We start from the raw sequence: 19,700 nt of genomic DNA on the forward strand, positions 1-19,700 counted from the left end.
GCCATATTCCATTTCTGAGATAGTAACATACATTTAAATTGGGAGAGGCACATGGCGTCTCCTTCTACTGAGGAAGCAGTGTTTTGCACTATACAGGCCACCAGGTAAGCTTGTTCATTTCTGGCAGTTACATTTGGTCTTTTTTGCTGTGTATGCAGGGTTGGATTACTTGAAGCCTCCCTCTCCCATAGGAGCACATTGCGTTAACTTATTACATTTAATAAGTGATAACTTTCAATTGTCAAATTTGGTATCTAACCCATGGTAATTTAAAACTCTTTTGTGATGGTGAAAGAAGATTTTAAGCCACAACTCTGAAAATGCCACAGCAGGTGGCTGGCCCTCTATGTAGTGTGCAAAGCTAGGCACACTGTGTAACAGTTGCAGGCAACCACAGATTGGTTTACAGGGGTGAAAACTAGATCACCTAATGCTCTAATATTTAAGGTAGCTTGGTAAAGCAGTTAGGCCAGTCTTGGAGAAGTGCAAAGCATTTGCTGTACTAACAGTATCAATCTTGCAACTCACACACTCAAAGGAATAACTCAAGACCAATTTATAAAAATACTTAGGATTTTTATGTAATTTTTAAACCCAAGATTACCAAAAATAGTTAAGTACTTTTTGAGATCTGAATTTTTGAAGTTTAATAAAAACTGTCTTTTGTTTGTGCGTAATTAAAGACCATACGAATCAATGGAGGATCACTTTAAAAATACAAATAAAATTGTACACTGGGTTTACTAAGTTCTTCTTTTGCAGGTTGGTCGAGGCTGTCAGTGGGCACACTGTGCGGGCTGTAGAAGTTCAGGCAGCTCCCGGTTCCGGTGGGATCAACTGGAGAAGGCCTCTGGAGCTGGTGCAGGGCCATTGCAGGGGGCCACTTGAAAATCACTACACAGGTAAGTTTAAAGATGGCTCCTTGGGGTCACCTTGGAGTGTCACGGTCATAAGGGGTGGGGGACCCCTTCTTTTTACGGGGCACAGGATGGCCGAGTGCCGAGCAAATGGGTGAGCCAGGAGCTGTGCACAAGCATGCCCTCTGGAGTAGGAGCTTGGTTGGTTCAAGGGTCGTTTACAGGACAACGGGGGCACTGTAGAGAGAGTTCCAGGGTGTTCCTGAAGTCTCTTGACTGGGGCTTTGTCCTTGTCCTTTTTCAGCCCCGGGCAGGTTGATTTCTTGGTGTCTGATGTTAGCTGACCAACATCCAGGGTATTAGTGTGTTTGACTACTAGAGGGTGCAGTGCCACCAAACTTAGCACATTTGCAAGGTTGTTGGTGTGTTGTTGGGTCCATCTGCAACTTCCATTCCAGGAGTTAGTGGCTGGTCAGTGAAGTGACCCTCACCGACTTGATGGTTTCCTACTGTTGTAGTGTGGTACCTCCACTTGGGAGGGAGTTCTTTGGTGATTCTTGAAGCCTGGAGGTTGTCTAGGGTTCTTTAGAGTTTTTCCAGTTGTCCAGCAGCTCCTCAGCGGTGATTGCCAAGTCCTAGGTGCAGCTGACAGGGTTTGGCACCTTTTCTTTATTGCAGCCAGTCTATAGTTCTCATGCCTTAGATCTTCTTGTGCTGGTGTTCTTTTGTCCATCGATCTGATTTCCTGGTCTACGGGTACCCACTAAATACTATATTTAGTGGGTGTTATACGGAGAATCTGGTAGTGACCGATTGGTCACCTACCTTTGGATGACTACACCCACTACAGTGACCACTTCCTGAGGGAAGGGTCACTTCACTATCACTGATTGGCTATTTTCCTTCTATCAAGAAGGAGGAAACTTAAATGGAGAGCCGACCTCACAGACAACACCTTAAGGGTGGTGCATGCCAGGCGGAGCCACTCCTGCTACTCTTTGTTTGAGTTTCCCCACCATTGCTCCTGACACAAGTGGGGGTTTGCACATGGGTTACCATCCGCTGCTAGCAGCAGGCCTGGGTGTTGAGTTTCAAAGGTGGTTAGCCCTTTGAAGTTTGTTGCCAGGGCAGTGCAGATTCGTGAGGGAGGGGGTGTTGGCACCTCCACACGGGAAGGGCATTGTTCTACAAACCAGAGAGATGGATCTCTCTCCCCAAGGTTTGGAGATTGGGTCCTGGAGGTGGCGGGCTGGATAGAACTAGTCAGCAACCATGACAGGGCTCTTCTAAGGTGACCCCTGGGTACATTTAGGGATAAAGCCAATACTTGTACCAGTTTGGATTTATCATTCTGAGTTGTTTGATACCAAACAACCCAGGGATCAGCGTGGCCATCATGTAGCTGGGAAGCTCCTATTGACCAGTGTCCAGCACATGTATTAAAATGGCTGCTCTGTTCACTCACTATGTCCCAGGTTTGGCAAGGACACAGTGTAAGCATATTGCTCATGCAGCTATACCCTCACATATGATATGGTGCACCCTGTCTTGGGGCTGGAAGGCCCGCCAGAGGGTTGTCTTACTCATAGTATATGCAGTGTATGGTGGGCAGGGCACACAGGCAGTGTGCCATGTCGAGTCTGTGTTTTAGGTTTGCACCAGAACACCCAGCCTGCAATGGCAGTGTTGGGGAAATCTGGATGCTTGGCCTCCGAGGGTGGCACAATCAGTGCTGCTGCCCTCAGGGGTCTTTAGATAGTACCCCGTGCCCTGGCTACCTAAGTATCTTTTACTAGGGACTTATAGTGGTAGCTAATGGTGTATCCAATTGTGCCAATGCATCACAACAGTTTTAGGGAAAGAACTCTGGCCCAGGGATCCTGGTTAGCAGGGGGCCTGGCACTATAATTTCTAGACTACATCATACATCAGGCATCACAGCCACTTTTAGAAAGTTGGCATTTTCTAACCATTTGGTGCCTATATCCTGTATCCTTGGTCTCATGGCCATATGTAGCTGGCAGTTGGTCTTTGTGTATTGTTCCCAGACAGAGAGACAAAGGGGAACTAGATACTGGCAGTATGCGGTATCTCTGACTTGGCAAGGGGAGAAATTATCACCTTCCACACTTTTGCATCACAAATGCTCTGCCTGAGCATACTAGTCTTTTATGATTCCAGACAAGCTGGGGCCAAGGCTGGGAAGCAGGAAAGTCCAGACACCTCTGGGGGTAGAAAGCTCCTCCTGATCAGAACCTCAGGAATAGAAAAGGCTTCAACCAAATGGAGCCCAGCACCTGGACTCTACCAGTTGTGACTCTTGCCCCCCAAGTGGTGCCAACCCAGTCCTCGACCCTTGGAGGGGGGCCTTAAGGTGCTCTGACAGCTCAACTGAGGTCATGAGGGCAGGCGCAACAGCGCAATTCATCTCCTATGAGCTCAGCTTTGGAACCGCCACATCCAACACATCCCCCAATGCCAAACCTTACATTACTGTTCGTGGTCTCCTCAGAAAGGCCAATGCATGATGCATCCTCAAAGCAGGCCTTTGCATCACAAGACCCTCATCAACAGCAATCTGAACGACAAAGCAAGAATCCACAAAGCAGCTTTGCAACTTGTACGGAACCGCTGATGTGTGACATTTCATCAACACCGGACTTTGTATCGCAAGCCCCTCGTCTACGGCATCCTTGACAATAACGCAGGACTCCACATCATAGCCCCACAGCTTCCTTGGAATCCCTGATGTGCGACACATCCTCGACACAGGATCTCACAACCCTCCACAAACCAGGACTTAAGGTCCTTTGTTCAGCAGTCTTAGCTTGGTCCCTGTATCCGGCCTGCTCTCCATTGTGGTCAGCCTGTACTTATGAAATTGTGCCAGTCCTGCATGACCAGATAAGCATAGTTGCCACTTTGTGCTTCTAGGCACTATTTGTATATATAACTTATAAAACACATATCTCTGGTTCTAATGATTGGATTTGTGTTGTCTTCAATCCAAATAATGTAATACATTTTACTCTATTTTTCTAAACTAGTGTGGGATTTTTCTTGTGTTGTATTTTTACCTTATTACTGTTTGAAATGCTGCATAAACACTTTACACATTGCCTCTAAACTAAGCCTGACTTCATTTGTGGCAAACTGCAAGAGGGTTGAGCACAGGTTAATTTGGGGTTTGCTTGACAAGAATTGTGGCTCCTGCTTGAGAAGGGTTTCACTCCTTTCAACCAGTAAACCGATTTTCAACACTGGAATTTCTGCTGCCATAGATGATCATTGGCACCCATAGCTTTTTGGTATTATTTTTACTTAAACCTTAAAAAAATTATATCTCTGGTTCCCCTCATTCCCATCATTGTGTTTACTAACCTTTATTTTATTTTTTAAATTCATTTTAGGACAACCATTATTTGGTGCTTTCACTTTATTACTATTTTAGTACTGCATCAATACTTCACACTTTGCCCTACAATAAGCCTCTTTGTGCCGTAGCTACCCGGAAGTTTGAACTCAGGTAAATTTAGTGACTTTGAGTGTTCCCCATTTTATTGATTGAGGCGGCCAGTCTCCCAAGCCAAATAATAATTCATCCTTTAACAATAAATTGCAAAAATAAAAATAACTATAACAATATTATGGAAAATAACAATATTTACACTGATATTTTCAGCAAAGCAAAATAACATGCATACCTTCAATATTGTGTCCCATGATGTTCTGAGTAGAATATCTTTGCTACAAAATATTGGCTAATTACATTCTTGAGTCATTTCTAAGGTGAAACTCCATAGTGTTTCTTAAAAGGTTTGTACGAAAATCCATATCCCACTATAATTCAACCTGGGGATATCTTATAAGAGACATTATCAACTATGACACACCTACAACATTCCTGATCTGTTCAAAAGTGAATTGTTCTTAGTTGTGAGACTGTATAATGTTGCTGTGGAAGGTTAAGCTGATATCTAAAAGGCAGTTGGGAGAGTGTAAGTATGTTTATAGAGTGTAGTAACTGAATAATAGTATTTTGGGTAAATAAAGGTAACTGCAACAAGCACAACAAAGTTCAATTCCTCATCTGAAACAAGTAATTAACCAAGCTACAATGTTCCAGAATATATGATTATATAACCTTAAGCACTCTGAAATACAAAAAAGACATCTATGTTTATCATAGTACATCTTCCGAACGTATTCTTGATTACTTTGACATAATAGATGTGTGAGCATGTTAAGCACTGCATATACTGATAAGATGAGCACCTACTCTTTCAGGAAACCACACACTTTCTGATACTTAGGTACACAGATGTACCACAATGCACACAACCTAATTGACAGGGACCTCACCAGAGCTATTGCCCCTCTTTGCCCCCCAACTGATGTTTTGGAGCACACTCCTCCTCACTTTTCAGGGCACAGTATCGCTGGCTAAAATGGTGATGCTCCATCGACCATTGTATCTTTTTTATAACCTCCCACATACTCTGCAGCACATTCTGCACCCTGTACAGCATGTCAGAGGGCTTCCTCTGGAACAATGGCAGGTGCTGTGTTGCAGTGCATAAGTTACAGCTCCCGGTGGACAACGGGGGCTTTGTTGCCCCCAATTTTGAACAATATTACTTAGCTGTGCAGCTGCAGTTGCACTCCCGCTGGCTCGTGGGTCACTTGTTGGAGGAATTAGGATTTACCGTGGCAGACAGAGAGCTACACTTGGTGCAGGAAACTTTCCTTCCTCAGGATAGAGTCCCCTGCAGGTCTAGTTCTCTTTTACACATGGCACACAGCAGTTTTCACAGGAGCCTGCGTCTGATGCTGGTTGGTACACCATACACACTGGAGATCCGTATCAGCTCTATATGGCCCTTCTGCAATCTAGTTGGAAGCGATGGAATAGCAACTTGGGAAGCCACCGGTGTGGACACAGTGGGCAGCCTATTCCAAAATGGAGCACTCATCCCATTTGCACAGCTCCAAATGGATAGTGAATTGACAGCTGGTCTTTTCGTGGTCTATACTAGACTATTGGCCAAAATACAATGCTTCTGCCAAATACCGGATACAGAACTGCAAGCACACCCCTTGATACATATACTGCCCACTATTAGCGGAGGCTGCCGACTCCCTACCTGGCTCACTCGATCATTAGCTTCACAGGACCCCTTACTGCCCACAAGACAGAAATGGAAACAGGACATAGACTGAAAACTGTCCCAGAAAGAGTGGGAAAAGACATTAGAATACCATTGAAAGCTTTCATGTAATGCCACATGTAATTCCTCCAACATAATGTTCTTCACAGGGCATACCACACTCCTGTATTCACCCTTGCATTGCCCCAGATGCTACACCCCAGACGCAGACCTGGGTCACATGTTTGTGAGCTGTCTGATCCTGGCCACACTATGCAAGAAGTCACAGGGGCACTGACTATAACCATTGTTCGCATAGACCTCTACACTATGGCGAGTGGGGTCATGTGCTTGTTCAGGCGCAGGAAGGCCGGAGGCGCTACTAACAGATTTCTTGATCTGGTGCTGCTCATAGTTCATAGAACCATAGTTATACCCTGCCTAATTTAAGACACTGGTGCACAGCCACACTCAAAGGAGGTAAGGCTGGATCTGTGGCCCTCCAATGAGAGGCAGTCAGGGGCCTCTGCAGGGGTCACAGCAGCAGATTGGGATTCTTTTAGAAATGGGGTATTTGGATAGCAGTCAGGTTACCCCCTGTCCAAGCACGGACCCTCACTCTAGTCAGGGTAAAGGAGAATCCTACTCAGTTAACCCCTGCTACCCCCTTGGTAGCTTGACAAGAGCAGGTAGGTTTAACTTCAGAAGCAATGTGAAAAGAATTTGTACCAACACACACAGTAATACAGTGAAAACACTACAAAATGGACACCACACCAGTTTAGAAAAAAAGGTAATATTTATCTATCCTCAGGAGGTAGCTGTTTGTTTTGGCTTGGTGGGAGCTGTGACAGCTCATGTCAAGCAAAGGCAAACACTATACATCTAGTAAGCATGAGCTTTAAAAATGCTCCCGTATGCTGGAAGTGGGGACTTAGGGCCAGATGTAGCAAGATATGCTTTTGCGATTCCGGAATTGCGAGTCGGTGCAACTCGCAATTTCGGAATCGCAAAAGCATATGCAGAATGGTGTCTCAGGCACCTTCTGCGACTCGCTATGGGGTCGCAAAGACCCACCTCATCAATATTCATGAGGTGGGTCGCATTTTGCGACCCCAAAGCGAGTCCCTGCACTCACAGGGATGGTGGCCTGCTGAAGTCAGCAGACCTCCATGTCTGTGACTGCTTTTTAAATCAAGCAGTTTTTTTTTTTCATTTTGCAGCCCGTTTTCCTTAAAGGAAAACGAGTTGCAAAAAGAAAAAAATACCGAAACCATTTGGTTTAGTTTTTTTCAGAGTAGGCAGTGGTCCATAGAACCACTGCCTGCTCTGAAAAAATATTTTTGTCGACATTCACAAAGGGGAAGGGGTCCCATGGGGACCCCTTCCCTTTTGCGAATGAGTTACCACCAGTGTGACACTGGTGGTTACTGCGAGTTGCTTTGCGACCGCATTCGCGGTCACAAACCAATTCTGAATTGCGATACGAGTCGCAAATAGGAAGGGCACACCCCTTCCTATTTGCGAGTCGCATTCACAAATTGCGAGTCGGTACCGACTCGCAATTTGTGAATGTGCATCACGGGAGGCCGTTTGCATGGCGCAAACTGCGATTTCGCAGTTTGCGACATGCAAACGGCTTGCTACATCTGGCTCTTAATCTCGTTCCCTGCTTGCAGACATGGTGGCAGAGAAAGAGATGAAATTATTGCTACTGCAGGCAGGAAGCTGCTATTTGCAGCAGTTCCCTGCATGCAAAAGCAGTGGTGGCTCCCACAGGAGAGAGGAGCCGGCTTGGACCGCGGGGACCTTGAGGCTCCCTCCTCTATCTCCATGAATCTATACTGGGTGCACCGGGTGGTACCAGAGCACTGAGGAACATGTGTCTGGGCACGGGGGAGTGAGTCCCCAGGGTCAAAATTGAACTAAGGATGTGGCCATGTGGCCCCCATCCCATTCTAAAAAATATATATTTGGTCCCGGGGAGGTGGTGGTCACTGGGATCTTGGGAAATCCTTGCAGCTTCCAATATACATATTTTAAAGATATGGTGGTGGTGGTACTTGGGGGGAGGGGGTCTACACTTCTCTCCTCCATAATTTTAAAATGTAGCCCCGGGGAGGTGGTGGTCTCTGGGGCTCGGGGGAGGGGTTTGTGCAGCCCTCCATACATTTTGTTAATGCTGTCTCCGGAGATGGTGATCCCTGGACCCAGCTTGGTCTGCACAACCCACCCAACATTTTTTATGATGTAGCCCCAGGGATTTTGTGGTCCCTGGAGCCAGGAGGGGTCCGTATGACCCCTCTGTATAATCATAACATGTAACACTGGGGAGGTGGTGGTCACCAGGGGGGTCTGCACAACCCCACTGCATACTTTTCAAATATATTCATCGGAGGTGATAGTCCCTGGACTTTTAAAAGGCCTGGAAGAGGGGCCTCTATGCCAGTGCCGAGATTCAAACATGGTTCACCAGCTCCGAAGTCTGCAGCTCTGGCCGTTATGCCACATATTCTCCTTTCTCTCATAGTCTTGCTTTCTTCAGCTGTCTGAATGGAGGGCACTTTAAGCACATCATGCAAAGGTATGTGCCTGTTGGGTGAGGTGTATGTCTCTAACCTTGCGCTGACCTCCAGCATTACAGGGGAAGGCTGCTGCTGTGTGCATTGATAATCCATTTAGAGGGCTCCTGATATATGTTTACATGTTGTATAGTGAGTGGGTGGACTGTGAAATGTACCTTCTTACAACTGATTTCTTCTGAGTGTTATGCCCCATGAAAGTATTACATGGACCAAAAACATTGAGAAAGCTGATAGATTTCACATAGGTATACTCTGATGGCTTTTGTCAATGCTTGTTTAGATTTCTGTATTCTTTTTCTACTCCTGTTTTATCTCTTTTGCTCTCTTTCTCTTTTTTAACTTACCATCTCTCTAAAATAACTTCTTTGTTAGATATTTTATGCAGTCTTTTTTGAGTGCCATTTTCCACTTCTCCATGCACCTTTCTAATTCAGTTTCAGTTCATATTTTCGATGGCATCATTTGACCCCCTGTTGGTGTCCATATAATTTCTCCTTCTGATTTTCTCGACCTTTAGTCCCCAGTAATATTATTGATGATGCTAGTAGTCATATTGCATTATAACATTTACAATGTAGTAAATGGTGACTTTTGTTACACAATCTGTAGTTATGTGCTCAGTGTCTTGTTGAGGAGACTGATACAATGGCCAGCAACCTCAAATGGTGAGTTTCAATTCTTTTGATATAAGCTTAAGTGAACATTACCTATACCTTTTCAATGACTTTGATGTTTTCCAGATTCTAATAAAATAGCAGGAAACATAATAATGTCCAGAATTGATAGACTGCTACCTAGGATCCTGTTTAGGCTGTGTAGGGCACAGTGACTATCGGTGTGCACAATGTCTTTCTTTTTCTTTTTCTTTCTCTCTCTCACTCTCTCTCTTTCTCTCTTTCTCTCTCTCTCACACACCCATACACCCACACATCTCACCTGAACATTGTCAAGGGCACCTCACATCTCACCAGTGCTTTGACTCACAAATTCATTCCCCTTCTCACTATTGCACTCACTTTTCAATTCCCTTCTGGATGTGCATATGTGTGAGTGCATATATGTGTGCGTTATCTCACTCAATCACTAGCTCCACTCACCTTAACCACTCATCATAATGACTACATTCACCTCTCTCTGACCTCCTCCTTCTCATGATTACTCTTCACTCACATCACTCACTTATGCATTGACATCACTCGTTTGTTCACCTAATATCTTGGCAGTGACTAGATGTATGTGACCTCCTCCCACTCATGATTCACTCTTCACTCACATCACTCACTCATGCTATCACACCTCTCATGTATCACCATACTGATGGTGGATCTCAATGCCAAGACAGGAAGGAACAACACTGTGGACAAAGAAGTCATGGCCAACCATGACCTTGGAGACATGAACTAGAATGGTGAAATTCTTGCAAATCTCTGTACCCTGAAGAGTCTGGTGATAGGTGGTAGTGTATTCCCACACCAAATAATACATAAGGCACCATAGGTGTCACCAGTCCATTCAAAAGAGAATCTGATCAACCATGCCTGCATTGACAAGAGAGTCTCTTGTGAGAGTGATGAGAGGAGTGGACATGGCATCAAACCATCACCTTTAGAGGCCAGACTAAAACTAAAGAAGACATAAATGGAACCGACAATCCAATGCAAGCTAGATAACACCACCCTCCTCAAAGATGCACCGAAAGCAGTGAATACTCAGCCACCCTCAGTGACAAGTTTCAAGTCCCGCAAGAACTAGAGGATGACAGAGACCCAGTAGAAAGTCAATGAGAGAAGACCAAAGAAAGAGTGACCTGTCAGAGGAGATACTGGGTCCCAAGCAACACCAGCCTAAAAACAGATCTCTACCCTGACTCTCTGTAAAATCAAAGTAAGAAAGGAAAACAAAGCTGCAACCAATACCAGCTGAACATGAGCAGAAAAAGTGAAATCTCCAGGTGAACACAGCAAAACCAACAAGAAAACAGAGAAGCTTCAGAGCAAGCAAGTGAAGATTCATTGAGGGTCTTGCCACAGAAGCCCAGGACGCTTGGCCCAAGGAAACCTGAATCAACTCTACGACATAACAAGGAAACTCTCCAGCAGATACAGCAAAACAGAAAGACCATCTAAAGACAAAGATGGGAAAACAATCATCAGTAACGGAAGGCAGACAAGCTAAGATTGGTGGAGCACGTTGAAGAACTGCTGAACCAGTCTGTGCTGCAGTCTCCTCCTGACATACAGCCAGTTGACAAGGACAAGCAACCAAGGAAGAAATACGGGAAGCCACCAAACATCTGAGAAATAGGAAGGCAGCTAGACTTGACAACATTCCTGCAGAGGCACTAAAGGCAATCATTGAAACATAAGTAGATATTCTTTACCCCATGTTTGTAAGAATCTGGAAAGAGGAAAAGGTGTCACAAGAGTGAAAGGAGACTTATTCGATCAAGATCCTCAAGAAAGGTGACTTAAGTAACAGTGAAAACTACAGAGGGATAATGCTTCTATCAGCCCAAGGCAAAGAGTTCAAGAGAGTCCTCCTGAACAGAACGAAGGAATAAGTGGATGCTCATTTGTGAGACCAGCAAGCAGACTTATGCAATGATAGATCCTGCACACAGCACATTGCAACACTGTGCATCGTCATGAAACAGCCGATGGAATGGAACTCTCTCCTCTATGTCAACTTCATTGACTATAAGAAGGCATTCTACAGCATAAACAGAGTGACTCTTTGGAAACTCCTCTACCACTATGTGTGCCAGATAAATTTGTAAGAGTCCCTAGGAACTCTCTCAAGAGAATGACCTGCAGGATTGACCATGAAAGGCAATGCACGGTACCCTTTGAAGTGAGGACCAGAGGCCACCAGGGTTGTTGTCTGTTACCTTTTTTCTTTCTGATGGCAATAGACTGGCGAGACACCCACAGCAATGAGAAGAAATGAGATCCCATGGACACCTTGGACACAGCCCGATGACCTGGACATTGCAGACAATTAGACCCCACTCTCCCATACCCATCTGCAGATACAAGATAAGACTGACAAAGTGGCAGCCACATCAGCATAACTTGGCATCAATATCCACAGGGAAAAATACAAGATCCTGAAGGCTAACATGGGCATCACAACTCCAGCCACGCTTGGAGACAATTCACAGGAAGAAGCTGAGGCCTTCTCTTCCCTGGGCAATGTCATAGACAAGCAGGGCAGCACAGATGGTGATGTCAAGGCAAGAATCGGCAAAGCAAGGGCTAAAGAAGATCTGGAGCTCCAAGGACTCAATGGTTCAAACCAAGATCAGGCTTTGTAACACAAACATAAAATCTGACCTTCTGTATGGAGCAGTAACTTGGAGGACAACAGTGACTACTACCAACAGAGTCCAGACCTTCTACAACACCTATATGAGGAAAATCCTCCAATTCCACTGGCCAAACACCTCCGGCTCAAAGAACTTTCCTACTCCCTGATCATGAAGAAAGAATGAAATTATGCTGGGGCTGGATAGGTCACAGCCTCTTCAAGCCCACATCAAACACCACCAGGCAAGCCCTCATTTGGAACCTTCAAGGGAAAAGCAGAAGGCTAAGAAACACCTGTTGGCCTATTAGATATAAGGCACGCTTTCTCTGTTTTCAACTTAAAACAGGTGCACCAGGCGCAAACAGTGAAAGTGCACCGTATTACATTGAATGCACTGCCCCAGGACAGCCACAAACTTGCACTGTCCTGAGGGCAGTGCATTCAAGTGAAAAACATAGGATTTTTGAAGCAGCCGTTCTGTTTCACTGTGCAGGCAGCAACCCACCTGCACTTTTAAGGGGATTAGAGATCCCCTTGCAAGCGGGTGCAGTGAGTGACAGCACCTGCCTGCAAGGGGATGACTGGGGCTCCGTAGGACCCCCTGTAGAGGGCTTGCATTAAGGGGTGCGCTAACAGTGCACCACACCTCCTGACAGCTTTCTTGCTTCTTTCAATCTGACTCCAGGTGTAACCCATCTCCTTGCAGTGAGTCTCAAGGACTGAATGTCAGGGGCCATATTTGATAATGTGCCCTGGGGCACAGCACGTCAACATGTAAATGAGGTAAAACCCTCTGGTGATAGCGCTGGAACTATATTTGTGCCAGCGCTATCTGTATAATTGAATGGGCCTCACAAGCACCTGAAGCCCTTTCTGTAATACCGAAGTGCCCCTTGGGTGAGTAAAGTGGGCTCACATGTCCTTTGCACCCTCAGGCACTTTGTATAATATGGCCCCAGGCGTTGAGGTCTTGAAGCTGACTGCAAGGAGATGGGTTACACCTGGAGTCAGATTAAAAATGGTCTGTCCTGGACAGAGTGGCTGGAGAGTCCTGGTTGATGACCTGTTCTCCAGGAGGGGTGGTAGGCATAAGTTCACCTGATGTCCTTGGTAGTGAGTAGATGTATGTGAGTAAGTTATTTATGTGTGTGTGTGTGTTTTTTGTGTGTATTTAAACATATGTGTTCATATTTACCCAATGCACCCTTATGACTATATATTTCTTTTGCCTCATTAATTTCTCCCGTTATCCAAAGAGAAAGAAGGGCAAATGATCTTTCTGGATTTTGAATCCTTTAAAGCTTTTTAAATGTTGGTGAACAAGTGAAATGTCTCATTCCTTTTAACTTTTTATTTTCTTTCCTTTTTAATGCCATCCATGTTGTAACATTTTTTACAGTTTGCCAATTTAGAAGATATCACTGAAATGAGGTATTGCACAAGAATAACAGAACCCAGAACCACAATAAGATGTAAAAAAATTAACACAAACTGTTTCAGTGAAAACAAGCACAGCTCTGACGACATCAAGTGGTATATTATTGTAAAACTGGAAAGAAGTGGCACCAACATGAATAAAGCATTCCTCAAATATGAACACTGTTGAATGTTTAGATTACACATTGACAACCAGGAATTGAACAATGATATCCCATGGGATACTCTTGGGAGATAACTATATTGAGGCAATAGTAATCATTTATGGAGTTCCCACAACATTCCAAGTATATTTTATACGCTGTTGAATATATGGGATGTTCATTAAACTTGAGGTCATGTAATCATTCTATGGAGTTATGTATGTAGTAACATTCCTCGAACCTATGAACTACCTGGTATGACGTCCATAATATGGTAGTATTATGCATAATATGTTAATATATCCCTTGTATCATAATGCAGGGAAAGAAAAGCACTCATGTCTCTTTTCTATTTATAGGGCTACAGTGACATGGCAATACATATTTGGAAAGTTTTGTATCTGCCAAATTCATTATACGTAACTGTCTATTTTGTTTTCCCCCCTTCAGGGCATGCACCAGATGTGCAGAGTTATGGTGGGGCTAAGCTCACTCTGAACTTTGGAGACATGCATCCCAGCCAGATTAAGGGGGTCATTCTGACCCTGGACGAACACTGAAGCACCGCCAACAGGCTGGTGGTGCTTCCTTTGCTATTCCGACCGCGGCTGTAAAGCCGCGGTCGCCCAGCCGGGTCCGGCGGTTTCCCACCGGATTTCCCCCGGCTGGGAGAATCCTCCATGGCGGCGCTGCTTGCAGCGCAACCAGGGGGGTTCCGACCCCCTTTCCGCCAGCCTGTTTCTGGCGGTTTTCATCGCCAGAAACAGGATGGCGGGAACAGGTGTCGTGGGGCCCCTGGGGGCCCCTGCACTGCCCATGGCACCAGCATGGGCAGTGCAGGGCCCCCCTAACAGGGCCCCAGCAGGATTTTCACTGTCTGCTTTGCAGACAGTGAAAATCGCGACGGGTGCAACTGCACCCGTCGCACCCCTGCAACACCGCCGGCTCCATTAGGAGCCGGCTTCAATGTTGCAGGGCCTTTCCCGCTGGGCCGGCGGGTGCTTTTTAGGCGGTCGCCCGCCGGCCCAGCGGGAAAGTCGGAATGGCCCCCGTGGTCTTTTGACCACGGAACGGTCTTTCGACGGGGGAAGTTTGGCAGGTGGCAACCGCCACCCGCCAAACTCGGAATGACCCCCTAAATGCTGTCAGTCAGTCAACAAGCTTTATTCGGTCATAAAAAACATCAAAGCAGAAACAATACTCCTATATAATTACAAGTTACAAAAACAAGTTTAAAAGAGAGAATATAAAAAATAAAAAAACACCTTCCATTATCAACAATAAAATCGGAAAAAATCACTCAGTACATGCCCTAAAACATACATATTTACAAATTACAATGTTTTTAGGAGGCGAGTCCGTGTATACCATGCAGCCACAAGGAACTTACTAACTGCATAAATCAAGATAGCAGAAGTATCACTCTTTAAAATCCTAAGGGCAATAGCAAATAGTTTAAAGCCCAACATCTGACATACTGGGCAAACCCACTTGTGTCAGGGAATAGCATGCACTGGACAAAAGAACATAATATGTTTAACTGTTTCCAGAACAGAATTGCAACATGGACATAAGTTGAACACCAACGGTGTCCCCCAGCTGCCAACAAATGACAATAGCGGTAGACACCCATAACGGAAACGAGCATACAAACTCTTTCCTAAGGAATCAGGAATAAGATACTCATACTGGGGATATCATTTAAAATCAAGGAATGCATTGGTCAATCGTCCATGCGTTGTATCAAAAAGATTGTTATTCCTGACATGAGACCAATAAGCTTTTTTCAGAGGAAATGTATGAGACTTCCCTAAATCCTGTAGATTCTCCCAGTAATTCTCAAGTCCCAGGGTATGAAACCAGCTTGACACATGCTTAAACCATGGGATAGAGGCTACATTAGATCTTTGTAAAAGAACAAGAAGAAAGTCCCTATAAATCACAAGCTGGGGAGTCGACCAGATCTTACCCAAAAGAGTAGTTGTCTTAAAGCTATTGTATCAGAGATACGATTAACACCAAGGTCCAGGAAAATAGGGATCAGGGGAGTACCACCTGGGCACGCAAGCAGAGATCTGAAAAAATTGTTCTCACCCACAGACAGCTTAGTTGTTTTACAGAAGCCCCACACCTCATCACCATAAGTAGAAGCATTTTGTGCTTTAGCTAAATAGATTTGTATTGCTGGAGAAACGGCTTTCGTAACAATACTTTTGTAAAAGTGCAAAATGGCCCCAGATCTATGTTGGAAAAGAGACTTACTCTTATTGGTCTATTCTTCCCAATGCAATTTGTTAGAGGTCCTCACCACCAAATAATCTATTGAACTAACCTTCCCCAAAGGAGCCCCAGCTAAGTGATAGTACATCTCCTAACCGGTCCTGGGCTGAACACCATTAGTTTAGTTTAACTAGCATTCAGTTCCAGGCCATAATCAGTACAAAAAGTTATAAACTTGTCCACGAGGGTCTGGAGACCCACTGGGGTCTTGGAGATGAGGAGAGAATCATCTGCAAAAAGCAGAATGGGAATCTTTTGTGAATTCAGGGAGGGGGCATCATTTCGGCAGGAAAATACAGCTTGTACCGCCTCATTGATATATAGTGTGAACACATCCCTGACGAACCCCCTGCTGAATGGCAATATGGTCTGTCAATTCTCCCTGATTACCCCACCTCACCTGAGCATGTGTGCCCTCATGTAACCACTGTAGGAGATGGATTATGTTTGGTGGTGTGCCAATTTTATATAAAACATCCCATAATTTCCCTCTAGGGACCATATCAAACGCGGACCTAAGGTCCACAAAGGCAACATACAGATTTTGTTTAGCAAGTGTTACATATTTCCAGTATAATAGTGCCAGCCTAAAAACCTGGTCTACAGTACTAGTTTTAGGGTGAGAACCTGCCTGGAGTGAAGAAATCACAGGATGAATGTCAACCCAATCGAAAAGCCTATACAAAAGTTGTTTGGCAAAGATTTTTTGGAGGTTGTCAATGAGGCTAATAGGTTTGTAATTAACAGGGGAACTCACCACTCCCTTTTTATGCATAGGAACTACTTCAGCCCCTTTCCAGGTGCCATGGTATTGGACGTCCAGCTGCTATTGCATTAGATATCATATTTATATAACTGGACCAGATCACTGGCTCAGACTTATATAAATCACCCGGTTAAGTGCTGGCCTCACACACTGCAGTGGCGACCATTTACATGATTTGGGCCATAATGAACATAGAGCATTATTGCCCTCATTTTGACATTGGCGGCAAATCCCACTTCCCACCACGCTGACTGCCGCTACTTACCACCACCGCTGCGGATAGCCGTTCATCATATTGTGAAACACATACACGATTCAATAAGAATTCAGCCACATACACAAATCCGCCAGCCCAAAAGTCAGTGATAAACTGGTGGTATCAAAACCCACACCGTTTACCCCAACAGAACAACGCCCATCACATTATGACCCACGAATCACCATGGCAGACATTCAACGGTGGTAAACCATTGTTGGTACATACCGCTGCACTCAAAATGGGGACACACAAACAAAACCACACCACATTGTGCAATTCAAACAACACACACCTGACACCCATACACACACCACACCCACACCACCATACAACACTCACCCACATTACCCACAACCCTTTACCATTTCAAACCATTGCCACCAGAGAGACATCAAGACCACAGACACAACCAGAGCCAGACACCATACACACCTATATACCACTCACGCACTCCACATCACAAATCCAAACACATTGCCCCACACACCCTCACCTACACACCTCACACAACACCCATGACACCACAAAGACACCCCCACTTCACAGGGAAGGAGCTACGAGTCATGGTGGAGGAAATCATCAGGGTAGAGCCACAGCTATTTGGAGCACAGGTGCAGCAGATATCGATAGCTAGGAAGATGGAGCTATGGCGGAGAATCGTGGTCAGGGTCAACACTGTGGGACAGCACCCAAGAACTAGGGATGACATCAGCAAGACACCAGCTCACTGTATAGAGGACTGGTGGTGGACCCCCACCTCCATCCCCACAACTGACAGCATGGGAGGAGCAACTCTTGGCAATCCTGCATCCTGAGGGCCCGTCCGGAATAGGAGGAGGACTGTACTCTGGTAAGTCAACTGTCTACTACTACTACCCCCTACCTGCATGCCATCACATACCCCCATCCTCGCCCTCCCACCATTCACTCCACAACTTCCCACACACCCCACCATCACATCTCACTCATCTCAATGCCAAGCCCTGCATGCTCTACAAATGCATGGACATCACTCACAGCCCTGCATGGACACTCATCACTAAAGCATGCACACTACAGAGAATTAACTATCCCACCCTCCACCAGCGTACACAAGTGAAAGCTGCCAGGGCAAATCCAACCAAAGAGGGAAGCCACGGGTGCACAATATGTCAGACACATAAACCATAACACATCATTTATATCCCCACAGGTACCCCAGCCAATGTCAGCGTAGAGGAGGTGCCATCAATATCCAGTCCCCCAAATGAAGAGGCCCACTGTAATGACAGCAACTCTGATCTTCGGGATCTTGATGACCAACCAGGCCCATCAGGGACCTCTGGACAGCCGATTACACAGGCCCAGTCACACGCCAACACAGAGCTTCCCCCATCAGGAAACACCACCACAGCACCCACCCAGCGTACCCACACCTCTGTCCCCAGGACACGTCAATCAGCAGTGTTTCCACCTCTAGAGGGACCCCAGGGCACACCTCACCCCCAAGACAATTCGGGAGCTGGGGTCAGTGGCAGTGGGCACACAGTTCAGGGGACAGAGGCACAGGCCACCAGGGACACTGGGAGGACTGCTTTGCGCCAAAGGGAGGACAGGCCCAGGGAACCAACTCTCCAGGAGGCACTTGCAGAGATCCTGGAAGCATATCATCATTCCCAGGACACGATGGGCCAGATCCTGGACAATGTGCAGAAGAACAGGTGGCTACAGGAGGAACAGTACCAGGGGATCAGGGAGGACTTACAGGCCATCAACAACACCCTGATCTCCATAGCAGGGGTGCTGGCAGACATGGCCAATATTATGAGGGAGGCAGTCACACAATAGCAGGCCCCTACCACTAGCCAGACATCCGAACAGTCTTCCACCTCTCCTGCTGCTAGTGTCCAGGAGGCCCCGCCTCAGGACTCACAGGCCACCAGCACCCCTCCCCGGCAGATGGGGAACCACCCTGCAAATGTTCCCTGTGATCCAGACAGAAGCCAGAGACATTTGCCAAGGCCCCCGCCAGGAAATGAGACTCTCCTGATTGTCAACCTTGTGTCCCACTCTGTCACCCTGTCCACCTTGAACTGCCATTGCTCCCCTTCCTATTTCCCCTTGGACAATGCACCTGTGCTACAAACAGACTGGAACAACACCCTGGACTTTCCTCCCTCATCACCCCATCCCATTGCACTTGCCCCTAAATATTTTGGCACTTCAATAAACACCCTTTGAAAAAAACAGAAGTTTGGAGTATGTCAAATCTTTCAAGTATGTATTCATTTAAACAGGTACAAACTTTGCAATTCAAAAGTACCCAAAATGAGCATAGATTAATGACCTGTAAGTGGTTGCAGTGATCATACCAGAAGCATATGTGAGGTCACCAACATCTGCAAAATGAATTGCCTGAGCGTACAGTAAGTGAGCATAGAAGTGGGAAATAACAGCATGCCAGTGCCACAGAAATTCAAACAAATGTCATTAAAATGTGAAGTAACACTGTCTTACCTGTGTGTTATTGGAAGTATTGTCTGATCACTAATGTTTTGTTGTCCTCATTTTCGTCCTCTGCCTCCTCATCCTCACTGTCCACAGGGTCCACTGCTGCCACACGGGCATCTCCAGCCTCCACCTCCTGCAGAAAAGGCACATGGAGTCTCAGGGCAAGGTTGTGCAACATGCAGCATGCCACTACTATCTGGCTGACCTTCTTGGGTGAGTAGCACAGGGATCCACCTGTTAGATGGAGGCACCAGAACCTGGCCTTCAGGAGGCCCAAGGTCCTTCTATTATCCTTCTGGTTCGCCCATGGGCCTCGTTGTAACGTTCTTCTGCCCTTGTCCTGGCATTCCTCACAGGGGTCAGCAGCCATGATAGGTTGGGGTAACCAGAGTCACCTGTAAATTTTTAGGGCAACATTTAGCCACACACT

The sequence above is a fragment of the Pleurodeles waltl genome, chromosome 9, assembly GCF_031143425.1.
Source record: "Pleurodeles waltl isolate 20211129_DDA chromosome 9, aPleWal1.hap1.20221129, whole genome shotgun sequence".
In the NCBI taxonomy this organism is placed as follows: Eukaryota; Metazoa; Chordata; class Amphibia; order Caudata; family Salamandridae; genus Pleurodeles; species Pleurodeles waltl.